The 18,125-nt window shown below is 37.7% G+C and overlaps 1 protein-coding gene across 7 annotated transcripts in view; it reads left to right on the top strand.

The window, feature by feature from the left end:
* LOC135703040 (furin-like protease 2) overlaps positions 1 to 18,125 on the top strand; it is a 1,186,720-nt gene that overhangs the window by 843,733 nt on the left and 324,862 nt on the right. The gene's annotated exons all lie outside the window — the stretch shown is intronic.

The following is an 18,125-nucleotide window of genomic DNA, read 5'->3' as shown; positions in this document are numbered from 1 at the left end:
CATCTGAGAAAAAGTAAATCTGTTGTAAGCTTGGCAATTTACATTTTATGAACGCTAGACAATGCGTAAGAAATAAACGAACTGCGACATGATTATGTTTAGTGAAATCAGCAATTGCAATAAAACTAGTAAATTTCAAATCGTTAGATTCTTCGTCTTTAAAATAAATAGCACAAGGGTGAATAGTACATTGGGCGTTCGCCCAATGAAAGCCTTGAACTGCATCCTGCACAACGAAAGAATAATTCTCCGAAAAATCACAGATTATGATGCATTCTGTAGCTTTCAAATTGCTTTTGACGTGTTTCATGTAATTTGCCTGTTGCTCAGCTATAAAGTTATGCGGCAATAAATTGAATAATTTTTCTAAAAAAGTATCAATAAATTCCTGTGTGTCCATTTCAACTAAGTCCATAATGCATCTCTCTACTTGACGCCATTGTTTGAATTGTATTGATTCAACATGTCCGTTACTAAGAATAGTCATTAGTTCTGTGGCCAAAATTTGCGTTCCTGAACAATTTTTGCAACACTGCAGCCAGCATTGTTCACTTGGATTTTGACAAATTATTTTTTTAAACAAATCGTGATAGGAATCAACACCATCTGGGAGTGATTGTCTGCTTTGTAGTGTTTTAAAAATAAGTTTAACGTTCTGATGATATATACAAACGCATACGGTATGCGTGCCACTTGTCCCTGCCAAAATGCAGTGTTTCGGACGGTTACTGGCGAACATGGAAAATCCTATTTTAATATCAGGATATGTATTTTTAAAGATGGAGTACGCCTCCTGCAAGTTACACAAAACTAATCTTCTTTGTACGTAGATTTCGCCTTCATCATTTTTAGATATTAAATAATCTCTTTTCCCCGGACAAACACGACTTATATCGTCACTATTGTAAAAATCACGAACAAGCATTATCGTTGGTTCTCCTAATGAAGCTCTGCTTAACCTCTTTACAGGCACCGACATTATTCCTTTCTCTTGCTGCAGTGCTTTTGCTTGGTTGGCCATATGTTGGGAAACATTGAACTCCTTCATAATTCTATATGTAGACCAACTTTTGGGAAGTGTGGTTAAAATCCTGTATCGCTCATTGCTGTCTCTTGTTTCTTTATATTTATCCTTAAGTTGTATAAGGAATTCATTTTCGTCCGACAAAGGTGCGTTGTAGGTGGTAACGATCGATTCAGAACTGGTTGTTTCCACTGATTTTGAAAATAAATATAAAAAATGATTGATTATTAGAAAAAAAACATACAAATGATTTATTTTTTATTATTTACCTTGGCAGGGAAAAGGAACCATTCTGGACGGTCCCGCAACGGAAATTGATTCAATGCTGGTTGCTTCGATGGACTCTGAAAAATGATTGCAAAAAAGAAGAGTTTAAGTTAGTAGTTAGAAGAAAAGAATTGAAATTTAAAGAAGAATCACATGAATTTTCAAATAACGTACCTGCAGCAGCGATTCTGGATGGTCCTGCAACGGCTTCTTCGGTCACGGCATCATTGGGTTCATATAGTTTGTGGTAGCATCGTTGACAAATGAAGGAGCTGCTCTCATCTATTTTAATCTTTTTTTCCACTGCATAATCGTACAATTTATTTGTGATTTTTCTGGCACATGAACTCAACATCCAAACATCACACATTGAACACTTACGTTTCATTTTTAGATATTCTTCAATTCAACTGTTCTAGTAGGAAACTTTGATTTCTAACTGATCATTTCTTTCATAACATTCGTTGTTTAATGTGAAGCATTATATCGTACCTACGAGTGAGTGATATACCTACGAGTCTAAGCTGTAACTCATATGTATATCACCTGTTCGTAAGCAATGACGTCACTTCAAACAGCTGTTTCAGGTAAATAGATGAATATTGCGAATAAATACAAAAACCACCAAACATTTCCAAATGTCACTAACACCGCGAAGCCTATTGGGCTGGAGCTTATGTAAAAGTCATTGCCTACGAACGAGTGATATACCTATGAGGTACAGCTTGGACTCTTAGGTACTGATGCAACATGCAAAAAAAATTTGGCATTGCTGCCGTGTGGCATTTTTTCGCAACTTGTCATGGAAAAGGCCCTATGGGAGGAGTATTGAAACGAAACGCTTTAAAATTTGAGTATACGAAGGGAAAGGTAGGATCTGCAATGTTTAAAACTTGGTCTACGTGGTTTATGGACGGCCCGCAGGTTGAACTGAATGTTGCACCCAGCTTGTAAGTTACTCATAGATTTCATTAGTCACAGCTGCTGTGACTCGATGGAGACGCATTGTGAACTACCTTGCGTCTTCATCGTTTCCATGCACGTGTGGTGCATATATTGCGGAACAATAATTTTTTATTTTAAAAAAATTGTATCTCCAAAACTGCTTCTCCGACATCGCTAATTTTTTGATATGTTATGTAAAATTAAATGATCTTTCAATAAAAAATACTAAAATAAGAAGTTGTTGAAGACCCTCGCAGTGAAAATCAAGAAAAAGCATTTGTAACATATTTTTTTCCTACAAAATCAAATATCTCTGAGTGTTTCATAATTTTTATTAAAACTACATTAAAACATCTTTCATTTGAAGGGTCAATCGTAAAAATCGGTCAAGAGGTTCAGAAGTTATAAATTTTTGAACAAAGACATTTTTGAAAAAAAATGATTTTTTGGACCACCCTAAGACGGAAATGGTCACCCTAATGGCGCAATAAAAAAATACGAGTCTAATATTTTTTGATAAGGAAGAACTATACCAATTTTCATGAAATTCTGAGACCCACTAAAACTTTTTTCTATGGAATTGCTGTATATATATATATATATATGTATATTTATAATGATGGTTTTCATAAGCAATGAGCATTCTGGAATCATTACCATGATTCTTAATAGCCGGTTATTATGAAATGAGGTATTTCGATCAATTCCTAAAAAATTATATAGTAGGGCAAAGAACTACTTCGGCCTAATCGCCCATTTTGGGCCTATCGAGCAGAAAACTTCAAATAAATCCATGATTTCAGAGTTAACAAGTCAATTATGCGTTTGGTACGATACTTAAGTTAATAAGCAACCGAACGAAGTCAATGAGAACGCGTGGTATGAAGGTCTGCACCTATTATTCCCAAAAACAAAAGAAGCGCTCCGACCGAATCAATTTTTATCATCATCCGATAAGCAGAAGTGAATTCAGTGGCGTTTCAATGGCGTTTCAATGCGTTAGGCCGAGTTTAGAATCCGTAGGCCGAGTTTGGCGTCAAGAAGCAGTGTTAGACTTTGGACAATATCTCAACGATTGTTTTCTCTTTATCAATTCTTACGGTACGTACGGAAAGGTAAATACATTTGGAAGCCATCAGTAATAATAACATTCCGTTTGGTGCTAAACTGCGCTAGATTAAGAAAGACTAAGTGCGGGTTGTGCTTAGTTAACCCTATTAACATTTAATCATAACTAGTCATTAAATGGTGTCCGCAATATGTCTCGGAGTCGTTGACCTGTTTCGTGTTTCATGTAACGCCACAATTCGCAATTTTCTAGTTAACTGCCGAGTATTGTACAGAGCAAGACTCGGGAAGCTTGCCTATTCTTCATAGAGGATCCATTTAGTAAATATCCTCTCTAGCCTCTACATACCACTTGAAATGATCCAAAACAAGATTGCATCTCTCGTTTGCCTTACAAGCTAATTGTGCATCCATACCTTAGTCTGGTCCGCATTCAAACGGCATCCGTTGGCGCTGGCGCTGGCGCTGACCGAATTAAGTCCATCCCATTTCCGGCTTGATTTCAACCGGAAATCAATCAACGTCTATCATTCACTCCGTATAGGTCGATACGGTAGTTCTGCTACCATCACTAATCTCGACAGCCGGAAACCCATCCAAGTCCTTTCGTATCGTGTCGATATCAACTTCTGTGGATCCGGACACACCTCCCACAGACGAATCTAATGAGATGTTAAATCCAGCCTAGCAGTCCATCTACGAGAAGCCAAACCGACCGGACGGCTAGGGAAGGCTGCTCTTTCAAGTCCGAATCGTTTGGTGCCGAACGAATACACCACGTGCTCATCAAGATGCAATTGAACTGGACATAATGCAATTTACGTGAGTAGAGTTAGGGATGCTTCTCCTGTACCTACCCGAGTTGGCTATTAGGCGATTATTAATTTACATTCCTTGCACCGGCGGCGGCGGCGGTTGCCGACGATGACTACCGGCTGAAACTACATTTCACTTTGATGAGGTGGGTCTTCTTTGTCAGGCTTCTCCGTATCGGGGAATTTAAACTCCTCAGCCATTGGCATCAACCGGGCGAAAGGATTCCACAAATGGCCATCAAAGTGCAATCAATCTACGGCTCCTGGAGCGACCAGTCTGTTCTCCATATTATCGGTGTTCGTTAAAGTGCCAATATTATCTCTAGCTGGCTTTGTTTGCGTTGAATCCTAGGGTGAGGAAAGTGAAAATTTTCCCGGACATTAGAATTCACCGGAAGAGATCAGCGTCGTCGGCGGTATTGGGTCGGAATCCGTGTCGGGAAAGTTTTTAATTAAATTTTGAATTATGGGAGAACATCCCGAGGGGTTGATGCCCCAAAGGGGGATGATGCGTTGCGTCCGAGAGTATTGTTGAAGGGAAAGCGAGTGAGTGTGTTTATTGTTCAGATTACAGGAAGTAGGGCAAAGATTTTAATTAAAAATCAATCTTTATACTAGGGGGCGTGAAATAGCCATCATCCGGGCAGATGCTTGGAGATTTTGCGAGCGCAGGATGAACTTTGCTGGCTTTTTCATCCTACGCTGATGTGAACGATTTATTATTTTTAGGGAAAAAAAGATATTGGTTTATAAGTATATAAGGACAAACATAGATTATTTATACTAATAGAAAATGTGTCTCATCTGCACCTAAAGCAGCAGTTCCCATTTTGAATAACTAGTTGAATATCCGCAGCATTGTTTTGAAACAATAAAAATTGAACCGTAATGCTTTACCGTTGAAAACAACTCAACATTGATTGCATAAACATTGTACTTCTCAAAACTGAGTGAACATTAAACTCAAAAAGGTCAGGTTTATCGAAAGTTAGTGAAATCTGATTCAAACTACATGGTTGTGCCATGAACCGTGTGCTGCCGCGTTTTCAACGCAGCTTGTGAAGTCTACAATAAGTTTATTTTTAAACATAGGATCCAATTTTTAAACTAGTTAATTATCGGTACATCTTTTTGATGAAGATTTGAATAAATAAATATAAATTTTGGGGGTGCTCGAATAATTTCAAATGTGATTACAAACTGACAAAATCTGATAATTACTGTATTAGGTTTTTGATAATTTGTGAATGCATTTCTCAAGAAGACTCACTCCGATTGAACATTCTGAAGTTATGCATAAAGTCTGGAACGTGCAAAAATGAGTCAACTTCAAATTGGTGTATTTCTGTTAAAAATGTGAGTGTATATACAATGGTTGCTATGATGAGTTTTCAACGTTTGCTCTCCAGTTTTCAAAATGACGTCCAAGCAAGAAGAGCAGCGTGTCAAAATTTTGCTCGCGCAGCAAGAGAATCCGACGTTCTCACACGCCAAGTTGGCAAAATTGCTGGATGTGGCCAAATCGACCGTGACAAACGTTTTAAAAGTGTTCGGAGAGCGTCTGTCAACCACCAGGAAGCCTGGAAGCGGCGGCAATCGTAATCCGGACGTGGCAGTGACGACGAATAAGGTGGCGGTGAAATATAAGCGGAATCCTAACCTCTCCATCCGGGACGTCGCTGGCAAGTTCAATGTCTCCCATATTACTGTGCAGCGGGCCAAGAAACGAGCCGGGTTGTCGACGTTTAACAAGGTGAAGGTGGCGGACCGAGATTACAAACAACACACGTCGGCAAAGCTGCGGTCCCAAAAGCTGTATACGAATCTGCTCACAAAATTCGACTGTGTCGTCATCAGCGTGGCCAGATTGTTTTAAAGCTTATCGGTATCAAAGGTATTAAAAAATCGGTATTTTCGGTATTTACTATTTATTTAATTTTATATGTTTTTGCCGTTTTTGAAAGCGACAATTTCAACGATGGTGACGACTGGGATTTGAGAGGAATAGCTTTGCTAGACGGCTTTCTCAGTCTTAAAACACTCTTTAATTTCTTAATTTATTTTTTAAAATAAAAAAAAAAATCATTAAATGCATCAAAGATATGGAAAAAAGTCACAACCTATGGCCGAGTAGTCGGGCAGATTACATCGTAGTCGTTGCAGTGTTTTAAGACTGAGCAAGCCGTTAATCAAAGCAAAATTTTAGCTTTTGAACTATGATCGGAAGAAAACTCCGGGGAATGTTTGAATTAGCTTCTGAATGGAGCTGAAAAAAACATCAAGAGAAAGACGAAAGAAGCTCTCCTGGATAAAGTTAGAGAAAAGCTGGGAAAACCTCCAGGAAACTTCCGCGACACGAATTGAGAAACTTGTGGCGAAAATTTAAATACACCACAAAGGAAGCCAAAAACATTTCGGAAACCGGAAGTAAATTTCCAGAAGTAGCCATTTCCAGAGAAATACAGAAGAAGCTCGGTAAAACCTTCCAATAGAAGTCGAACAAAAAACCTTTGGCTTCCAGAAGAAGACCAAAGAAATTTCTGGGAGATTTAATTGAACTTCCTTGAGAAGACGAAATAAACTTTCTGGAGACGCTGGCAGAAACTTCCTTATGTAGATTGGAAGAAACATTTGAAAAAAATCGGAAACCAGAGCGCTTACGGAACAGTCGATAGAAACAAGGACATAATTCCGGAAGAAAGAGATTCCTGGAGGATGTTCTAATGATCCAGAAAATTTTCCTGATATTCAAAAAACATCCCTGAAGACTTCGAAATTTCCCTGAAGTTTTCAGAACATTCCTGAAATGCACTAAGGAATATTCCATAATTCATTGAAATTCCTTAAAAGTTCTTGTAATTTCCTGAAATTAGTGGCTGTTTTGGAGTTCACTGGCCATCCTCGAAGCGCTCGGAACTTCCCTGGTTATAATAAGACTACCGAAATATCCCTAATCATCTTAGAAGATCTCTGGACTCTCTTGAAGATTACCAAATCTCTTAAGTGCTCTCACAATTTTCTTGAATTTATTGTAATATCAACATTGAAGTTCTCTGATCTTCCCAATTTTTTTAATTTTTAAAAGTTATCGACACTGCCATTAAAAAGCATAAAACTTCCCATAAAATGTTCTCACAATGATCTAATGTTCATTTAACTTTCCTTACGTTTCCTAAATTTGCAGGACATTGCTGATGTTTTCGGAAAATGCCTGAGTTTCTCGGAACTCCTTTGTAATTTCAGCAAATTCATTGAAATTAATTGATCGGTCCTGATGTTCTCTGAGCTTCACTAAAGTTCCTAAAGACCATTAAATTTCCTTGGACTCGTGAAGTTTCCAAAATATGTATGATGTTTCCTTAAGTTCACCGGAGTTCACTAGACTTTTCTGAAAATTCTGGGTTTTCGAATTTAACAGAAGTTAATGAAACTGTCTTTAATTAATCAAAACTTACACACACGCCTGGACTTTTCTAAAGTTTCAGAACTTCTTAAATGTGCATGCAGCTAGTGTGGATCCGCAAAAAAAAATCTGATAGCATCCTTGAAGTTCCGGGAAAGTAAAAAAAAAAAACTGGCGGGAGAAGATGAAAGAATCATTCGAGTGAAGGCTGAAGAAGCTTCCAAGGTAAGGTGGAAGAAAATTCCAGGGGAAGTTGGATGAAACTTCAGGAAGTTTGAAAATGAATAAAACTTCCGGAAGTTGAATAATGTTTAAAATTACCGCAAAGAGCCATCGACTATTTCTCGATTGATGGGCGGCCAAAAACGGTGGGGAAATGAAAACATTTGTCGAAAGAGCATCAAGCATAAGGCATCTTTAGAGATGATTGTTTAGAATTTTGAAGGCTCAAAAAATATGAGGTTTTCAAAAAGAGACAAGTCTCTTACAAAAATTATCTACGAAATTCGAGCGCGGGCAGGCAATAATATTTTTGATTATTTACAAAAAACGGTATAAATCGGTACAAAATCTTAAAAATCGGTATTTTGAAGAACCTTATCTGTATATCAGTATCTAGTTTGGAAATCGCTACAAATACCGATAAATCGATATATCTAGCAACGCTGGTCGTCATGGACGACGAAACTTATGTGAAGGCGGATTTCAAGCAGCTTCCGGGACAGGAGTTTTATACCGCATCAGAAAAAGGGAAGGTGGCTGAAATTTTCAAAACCATCAAACTATCGAAGTTTCCGAAACAATATCTCGTCTGGCAGGCGGGTGTGGTCTAAAAAACGGTATTTTTATTACTACGGGAACCATCAGTCAAGAGATCGACGTCCAGGAGTTGGCCGGACTTGGCGAACTGCTGCTATGGGAAAAAGGTAATTGAGTGGTACCGAACAACGTGGTTGTGGTACCCAAAGACCACAACCCTCCCAACAGCCCAGAACTCCGCCCTATAGAATGGTTTAACGGGCCTTGGTCAAACGGAATCTCAAAAAAACTAATAAATCCATGGGAAACGAGCAAAATTTTAAATCTAACTGATGTTCGGCGGCGAATAAGGTCGATGAGACCACTGTGCAAAATTTATTGGAAGGGGTTAAACGGAAGGCACTGCAGTTTGGATTTGGCAAACCAAAAGAATAAACGAACATTTTTCCTTTAAATATATGAATTGAACTACCAAAGCAGTGAATCCATACACATAAAGCAACCAACGATACAGACAAAACGGTTGCTACGATTACCATGACAAACTCGCTCTGTAACATAGCTCGATCCGAGTGGTAAAAGAATAATGATATATTGCTTGCCTGCTTTGTTGCAATATACCGTTCCGATTCAAATTTCGGACGATTTAAATTTCGGACACTTTCATTTTTAATTAAATATTACATCCAGTTAGAAACAAAGTAATAATGTTAGATGATCGTGGAGGGTACTAGTCAAAAAAATTTAAAATTTACAAGACATGTGGATCATATTCGACCGAGATAATCAACTTTTAAAAGTGTCCGAAATTCGAGTTTAAGTGTCCGAAATTTGAATCGGCACGGTACACGGATGAGGACATAGCTTGATATGAATCGGGAAAAGACATAACAAAAAAATTCCCATTAACACACGTGTATCATCTTCGGCTTTATTTCGTGAAGCAGCTTGCCAACAATTTGCGCGTTTCCTTCTTCCGCCCCGAATGAGTTGTGTGGCACGGGCTGCTTGTGATGAAAAAGAACGAAAAAGATTATATCATTATTGCTTTCCACTTCTGACATAGCGTTATTATTCGGTTCGTTGATCGCTTGTCATTTTGTCATTTGGAGATATTTTTGATTCCTTGACCAAAAGTAATATAAGAAGATTTTTGTGATATGAATTTTGGCTGAAAGAAACGATTTTTTTGGCGACCAATTTTTGCGCGTTCCAGTCTTTATGACTATTATTAATTTAAACAATGCATAATCTATTAATATCTCAAATAAACAATACAGATACACCGTAAAAAATTTACGTTTTAGTTAATAGTTGATGTTCGTTTTATTAATTGAACAGAAAGGTGCTTCATTTTGAAAAAAAAAAGTGTTAGATTTCGTTTGATTAATATCTCCACACTCAGAAAATTTTTACTTAGATGTTACATGGAAACATATAAAGTTTTTTTCCATCTAGTTTTTCACGTAAATTTTAAGTTTTTCATATGTGGATTGGTTTGAATGTTCTAATTTCAATCCACTTACAACTCTAATAGGTAGGATTTGGAAATACAGTTAATTCTATTTTCATGTAGCATCTAAGAGAAAATTACTCAAAGTGAAAAGATTTTTGCTCAATCCACTAGAAAACAACATAGATTTTATGGTAAGTAAATTTTAGTATGTTTTCACTTAAATTTTAGTAGGTTTCTTCGTAGCATCATCCATTGTTAGGAATTTTAAAATTATTTTTCGAGATAATAAAAATTATATTGTTCAGAAAGCTGATAATATTCCTATTTAAAAAAATATCATAAACAAACGATAACCCAAATAAAAAAAACTATTTCACAAATGGTTTGGATGATACCCAAACACATCGTTAAGCAAAATAACCATGCCAATTCTTCGGGTGAGATCATTCCTCGTCAGTCCATCCCTCGTTCTAAAAACATACCATAAATAAATGGTGTATCATGACAAAAATAAAACATCATACTTATCACAAAATTCAACAAATCTAATGGTATTTGTGAATACAGCTAAAACTCGTCAGCAGTGCACCGTTTGGACGCCATGTTAGGTTTTGTTTGTGCCATCTCCAAGCATCACACATGTTCTATATCAGTTTATATAACCTTTATATGACTGGTTTTGGTTGTAAAGCAGTTTACTCAACATAATTCTATTAATTTGTGTTACTTGGGTCACCACTCAGAAATTTTCACACTATAAATTCATGTAGAATCTAAGTGAAATTATCTTACATAAAATTTATTTGAAACTTATGTAAACATTCATCTATGTTTCAAAGCGTATTGCATTGCTTTTAATACGATTTGTAATAAATTTTATTAAAGTCATGTACTTTACAGACAATTTTTAATATCTGAAGGCTACGTGTTTTTTTTCCAGCGAAATTTATGTGACAAATTTTTTGAGTGCAACATATGAGTCAAAGTACAAAAAAAAAATGGTTAAGATTGATGAAGGTTTAGAGGTCGTGTAAATATGGTTTAAAGATTATATGGAAAATTACGATGGGAAATTATTTAATTTCACCTACATCGCTCTAACTTTGGTTCGAGTTGTCCAAACGTCTAGTAGCCAATGGGTCAACATTTGCTGTTTAAAGCAACATTTCCATTTCTTGAAACATTCAACGAGAGCCGTTGATTCCCCTTCGTTTGACAGCGCACCATTCTCGTGCTGTGGCAAATACTCACTTTCCCTTCAACCTCAGCCAAGCGTAATGCTCGGCAAAATATGCTGGATTGCAGAGTTGATTAAAATATTGCAAATTGCAACACCCTCCATTTCCATCCACTATCATCAACGAAAGCGCTTCAGCATTCCTCGCCCTCACGGTCTCATTGTATTCATCTCTCCATATTGTCAGACCTTCTCTCGCTTCTGTGGACCACCAACGAAGGGACACTCGATCGCTTAACGAGCAGCTTAGAACCAATTTTCCTTATTGTTATTGCGTGCTCCTCGTCGTCAGCGTGTTCGTTCCGGGATATTCCCCATTGCATCGATGTGACATTTCAGCTTTGCATGGAAACTTTCGGATGTTTGGAAGAAAGCTTGTCGCTTGTCCACTTATTAATAACATTATCCTTTCTAATAAATGAACTCCTGCCAAATTGTGGTTTTAGGTTTCGACCCCCTCCCATGCTGGCGGTTAGAACGAAGATGGCGTTGTTGTTTGGGAAAATGATGCCTCCTCAAACGACACCCGATAAGATTGAAGAAATCCGGAGGATTTGTGGTTCTTTAATTGATTTCGATATCCATTTGGAAGCATGTTTGGCAAATCAGTGGTTTCCAATTATGGATCATGGTTGACCAACGAAGAAGCACTCGATGACCTTCTTTTAAAAACTCCCAACGGAAATCACCATTCCATGCACAGTTCAATTGAGCTTCTCGATATCATCTGCCCTCAGCTTCGGGATATCATCGCGTGAGAAAGATCTCCACCACTGACTGCCGAGACTGTGTTGGTTGGGTGGCGGCAGAAGGACATTTGCGAATATTGTACCATTTTTCACCATCTAGGGTTGAGCACACTAACCGTTCCGGAAGAGGGAATCGAAACCAGCTAGTGACACCACTTGAACTGAGAACTGTTTCGCCCCCTATAGCCGTCCTATCGTCTGTATGTCCTTCCGTGCGCAGCGTGCCACTCTGAGCCAGAATTGCATGTTTTTCAACCCGAGATAATACATTTTCCGCCTTAAATTAGATTTCTGATATTATCTTTCACTAGTCGTTCGGATGCTGCTGCTGCAGTCGCCGTATGCTTTCGATGGTGAAGAGGAGTTGGTGAGGCGGGAGGATAACGGGTAATGGTAATAGTTTTTCCTCGTGCCGTTCCATATCGGGCACATTTGGCACGGGCCGGGCGGCGGCATCGCCTTCCTTCCTTGCGCACTACTGGTGTGCAAAATAAAGAAGGTTCATTTAAGTTCTCTCTTTCCCGGTTCATTAAGGCCGGGATACGAGGGAGGAATAATGGCATCTCTCACTGCTAATACTGACTGGTGCTAGACGATGCCAGCTGGGGCGGAAAATGCGTGTGGATTGTTTGGCTTCGCTTGTCGGAACTAGGCGGCGTGAGGCGATTAATGGAAGCGTTTCATTGATTGAATCGTACTTTCATGGAGCCGTCAATTCATTAGCCTTAATCATAATTGATTCGGATTTTTTTTTCCATTCTGGGCTATCAAGAATCAGTTGATTGAAATTGGACTCCAATGTCCAATGACCAAAGATAACATATCACTGATGGTTTGAAACCATGGGAAAATAGTTTCGTTATTGCGTCCTCGAAATCGATGCCAGTTTGTGGTGTCCAAAAACGTAGATAGTAGTTTATATTGGTTGGATGACCGCAATTAATAACGAACGCTGTGCTTACAAACCTCCTACGCTCACTTCAACGTTGTTTCCCTGACTAGGCAGCCATATGGTTGTCAATAATTCACCGCAATACAAAAGCGAAGAGTAGATATTTGATGGGTAGCTTGTTTTTATTGGTCCTCCACTTATAGTTCCAGTTTCATATGGATGGATGGATTTTATCTAGGGTGTGCCAACCATTACTTTGGATCAATTTGTTTTGAGCTTGTAGGATATTTTCATTCATACCACGATCTTTAAAAGCATTTATACACATATTTTCATAGGTTATTATAACCAAGACGAACGTTGGAAATTGGCAAAGAAGACCATACCTTTAACGTAACACAAATAAAATGAATAGGTACACTTTGAATTGAGGTATTGCCTCTGAGAGGCATTCTGCCTGCTTGGAGGGATCACGTCAACTTAATATTCAGCAAAAAAATAATTTTGAAATCACCCTGCAATCGTGTCGAAAATATGGTGTAATATTACTTGCCAAAAAGGACAAAATTATCGTGAATCCAGTGCACTTACTGACATTACGCTACTTTTACTGCATTTGTTTATTTTTGTGGCCATAAAAATTACATGAGATTTTCAACATGGTTGAAGCACATTTATTTTTTGTTGTGTATAATTAAAAAGCCTATTTCCAGTTATAGCTATAACACAATTAATTTTCCATCATAATATCTACTGATAAACAAAAACATATAATTCCACTGTGTCCAAGCAAGACGTACGGTCGGCTTGTTTCGCGCTCCCTTATGTTGGAGGTTTTCTCGCTGTTCCTTGGATAAAATTATCAGTTTTTTCTCAGTCCGCATCGAGCTCTCTTGCCGTGCGGAGCTATTGGCTTTTTGTTGAAGGAAGTGTTACTACTACCTAAAGCTACAACAAATTTAAACAGCACTTTTCAGTGCTCAACCTGTAAAAATTTTCTACCTTTTTCAACTCTTATTCTTTTCGATCCTTGTTTGGACCCTACCCGAGGTAATCCTTCTTGGATATCGATTTGGAAAATTCCTCTTCGATCCTTCAGATTCTTATAGTAATCTGCTTGGAACTCGATTTGGATAAAAAAAAAGGAGCAAACTCTTGACCCCCTTTCTGATGAAATTAATTTGAGTAATCAATTTGATTTGCTCACGGATGATGAGAATGATCCATCATCCAAGAAAAATTCTAGTAAACTTTCAAGGAGGAAAAGATTCCACTTCCGATTTCCATGCTCTTCGCATGGAGCTTTTGAATTTCGTGACTTTCACTACAAATTAGACGTCGGGGTGAATGCCGTGTATTGGCTGAAACCTTGGACGGATTTAAATGTCTTCTCAAGTATCTTACTGAGAAGCAGCACAAATTTTCTACTTACGACACCAAAACTGAACGTGTGTTCAAGGTTGTCATGAAAGGACTGCCCAGTGGTGAATCCCTGGATCAGATCAGAGATGAACTGGCAAAATTACTCAGAGTTGTGCCACTCCAAGTAATCAAAATGAAAATGAAATCCCGTCCTGGCGATTCGCGCAACGGGATTTCTAATGATTTTTATTTAGTTCACTTCAAGTCTAGTGAACTAAACAACCTTAAGGCCTTAGAAAAAGCTAGCCTTATGCTCCATGTCCAAGTGAAGTGGAAACACTTCAGGAAGACTGGAGGAAATTTCCAAAACCTCACCCAGTGCCGTAAGTGCCAGGGATGGGGTCACGGAACTAAAAATTGCTACATGCCAGCTAAATGCATGAATTGTGGTGATTCCTCTCACGCAAAGGACGACTGTCCTGTGAAGGAAGATCCTAAGAAATTAAAATGTTCAAATTGTGGTGAAAACCACAAATCCAATTTTTGGGAATGTAAGACTCGCAAAGCGATCCTACAATCTCGTTCTAAGCGACAGGTAGGAAACGCTCCACGTTACCGAACCGATACAAATTTTTCAGCTGTTAACAACGGTCAGCGAGGAACAAATTCTACATTCGTACCCGTAGGTACAAATATCACCCCTGCTTCAAATTTTTCATCTATACCTACTCCCCTTGCTGCTAACAATGTTCAGCGAGTTAATGGAGCTACCTATGCTGCTATTGCACCGGGTAGAAGTCAAAATACTAACCAACGTAATTCTAACGGAAATTTTGACAATTTTGACTTAGGAAGCATTACTGCCCCTAAAATGGAATTTTTACAGAATTCATTAATTGACATGATTTCTGATATGCTTAAATCTAACTCCATGTTTGATGCTATTCAAACTGGAGTTAAATTTGCAAATAATATTGTCATGACTTTAAAATTCAGTAATGGATTTTAAAGCATTAAATACTTTAAATTGGAATGCTCGATCTCTTAAAGATAATGAAGACGAGCTATTTAACTTTTTGAGAGTTCATAACGTGCATATTGCCGTTATAACTGAAACGTTCCTTAAACCTGACCATAAGGTTAAGAGGGACGCAAATTATTTCATTTATAGAAATAATCGTCTTGATGGACCCTGTGGTGGCGTTGCCATCATTTTTCATAGACGAATCAAACATAAAATTCTTTCTTCATTTGAAACCAAAGTTTTTGAAACTTTGGGAGTTTCAGTTGAAACAAAATTTGGACAACTTACGTTTATAGCTGCCTATTTGCCATTCCAATGCGTAGGCCAGCAAAAGAATTTTCTCAAGGGTGACCTTCAGACACTTACCCGTCATAGGTCTTAATTCTTTATTATTGGTGATTTTAATGCAAAACACCACTCATGGAATAATGCTCAAAGTAATTCCAATGGTAATATTCTGTTTGATGATTGTTCTGCAGGTTATTACACTATTCAATATCCAAACAGCCCAACATGCTTTTCTTCTGCAAGAAATCCCTCCACTATTGATTTGGTCTTAACTGATTCATGTCAACTTTGTAGCCAATTGGTTACCCATGCTGACTACGGTTCTGATCACCTTTCAGTAACTTTTGAAATATCCCAAGAAATAATTTCTAATCCCAACAGCTCTACTTTCAATTACCATATAGCTGATTGGGAGCAATATCGAACATTTATGGAATATAACTTCGATCCAAACATTCCCTTGCAAACCAAAGATGAAATTAATTATGCTCTTGAATCTCTGTGACTACTTCTATAGTTGAAGCAAGAGCTGCCTCAATACCAAAATGCGAGGTTAAATTTGATTCAATTATAATAGACGACGATCTTCAGCTCCTGATCCGTCTTAAAAATGTCCGTAAAATTAAAATTTAAAATTAAAAAGCGATTCTCTGCCCTGAGGAACAAAACTTTTGAAAAAATGTGTCTAAATTAGACCAGTGTTCCAAACCTTTTTGGAAACTCACACACATTTTGAAAAAACCCTCAAAAGCCTATTCCAGCGCTCAAAGAAGGTGGTAAAATTTTGATCACAAATTTGGAAAAAGCTCAGAAACTTGCTTAGCAATTCGAGAGATCCCATAATTTTCAGTTTGGGTCTTACTAGTCCTATTGAGAATCAGGTTACTCGGGATTTTCTGAATATTTTCTCTCGGGAAAATATTTTTGATGATTCCTGGGGGACAGATTTGGACGAAGTAAGGTCTATAACTAAAAAGTTTCATAATATGAAAGCTCCAGGTGATGATGGAATTTTCTATATCCTCATCAAAAAACTCCCAGAGAGTACCTTGTCTTTCTTGGTAAAATTATTTAACAGATGTTTCCATTTGGCATACTTTCCTGATAAATGGAAAAATGCAAAAGTTGTTCCAATTTTGAAGCCGGATAAAAATCTAGCTGAAGCATCTAGCTACCGCCCAATAAGTTTGCTTTCTTTTTTTATTTTCCTTGGATTTGTTTTCCGTCGATCTTGTTTTCCGTGCTGAGCACCAATGCTACCGACGCCAGGAAGGCAGCTCCCACACCTGGACCCTACCTATCGACCCATCAACTCATGAACCGGGGACCAACGGCTTTACTTCCCTTCCGAAGGAAGGCGTGATCAGAGATGTTATGCCTCAGAACATCCCGGCGGCGCCGACTGGGATTGAACCCAGGCCTGCTGGGGTGAGAGGCAATCACGCTTACCACTACACCACCGGCGCAGCTGAGTTTGCTTTCTTCAATAAGTAAACTTTTTGAAAAGATAATTTTGAATAGAATGATGCTTCACATCAATACGAACTCAATTTTTGCAGATGAGCAGTTTGGATTTCGCTATGGGCATTCAACTACTCATCAACTCTTAAGAATTACCAATTTAATTCGTTCAAACAAATTTGAAGGCCACTCAACTGGAGTTGCTCTTCTAGACATAGAAAAAGCATTCGACAGTGTTTGGCATGAAGGTTTGATTGCTAAATTGAAAAAGTTTAATTTTCCACTTTACATTATGAAATTAGTTCAAAATTATTTAACTGACAGAACTCTGCAGGTAAATTATCAAAATTCCAAATCTAATCGACTACCTGTTAGAGCAGGAGTTCCTCAGGGTAGCATTCTTGGGCCTATATTGTATAACATTTTCACTTCGGACCTCCCTGATTTGCCTCAGGGTTGCCACAAATCTTTGTTCGCTGATGACACAGGCATTTCCGCTAAAGGAAGAAGTCTTCGTGTTATTTGCAGCAGACTGCAGAAAAGTTTAGATATTTTCTCTTCTTATTTACAAAAATGGAAGATTTCTCCCAACGCTTCCAAAACTCAACTTATAATATTTCCACATAAGCCTAGAGCTTAGTTTTCGAAACCTAGTAGTAGTCACATAGTCACTATGAACGGAGTTCCAATTTCCTGGTCAAACCAAGTGAAATATCTTGGATTAATACTTGACCAAAAATTAACTTTTAAAGATCACATTGAGGGCATTCAAGCCAAATGTAACAAATATATAAAATGTTTGTATCCTCTTATAAACAGGAAATCCAAAAAAACTTCTAATATTTAAACAAGTTTTTAAACTGGCCATGCTTTACGCTGTGCCAATATGGTCTTGTTGTTGCACTACCAGGAAAAAAGCACTTCAAAGGATTCAGAACAAAGTTCTGAAAATGATTTTGAAGTTGCCTCCCTGGTACAGTACTACCGAGGTACATAGAATTTCGAATGTTGAGACTTTAGAACAAATGTCCAACAAAATAATGAATAATTTCAGGCAAAAATCGTTGCAATCCTCAATTGCAACGATTAATTCCCTTTATACTTAGATAAGATTTAGTTTTAGTTTTTAGTTTTAAGATATCATTTATTATACTGACATGCAGGTTTAAAAAACCTGTTTAAAATACTGAATTGCCAAGACAGGAACAATGTAAAAACACTTAGCTATTTATCATAACAATTAAGACTGGTAAGTTACTGTAGTAACTGGAGCACCAAGGTTAAAATGAAATGTAATTTATTTTGAATTTGGAACAAATAAAGAGTTAAAAAAAAAATCAGATTTTTCTCACTTAGGGCCAATTTCTTCACTTCC

The sequence above is a fragment of the Ochlerotatus camptorhynchus genome, unplaced genomic scaffold, assembly GCF_037179485.1.
Source record: "Ochlerotatus camptorhynchus isolate MF236.1 unplaced genomic scaffold, CSIRO-AGI_Acam_v1.1 ptg000207l, whole genome shotgun sequence".
Taxonomy (NCBI): domain Eukaryota; kingdom Metazoa; phylum Arthropoda; class Insecta; order Diptera; family Culicidae; genus Ochlerotatus; species Ochlerotatus camptorhynchus.
Note: the sequence above shows the minus strand (reverse complement) of the source record. Positions and strands in the feature narration are given on the sequence as shown.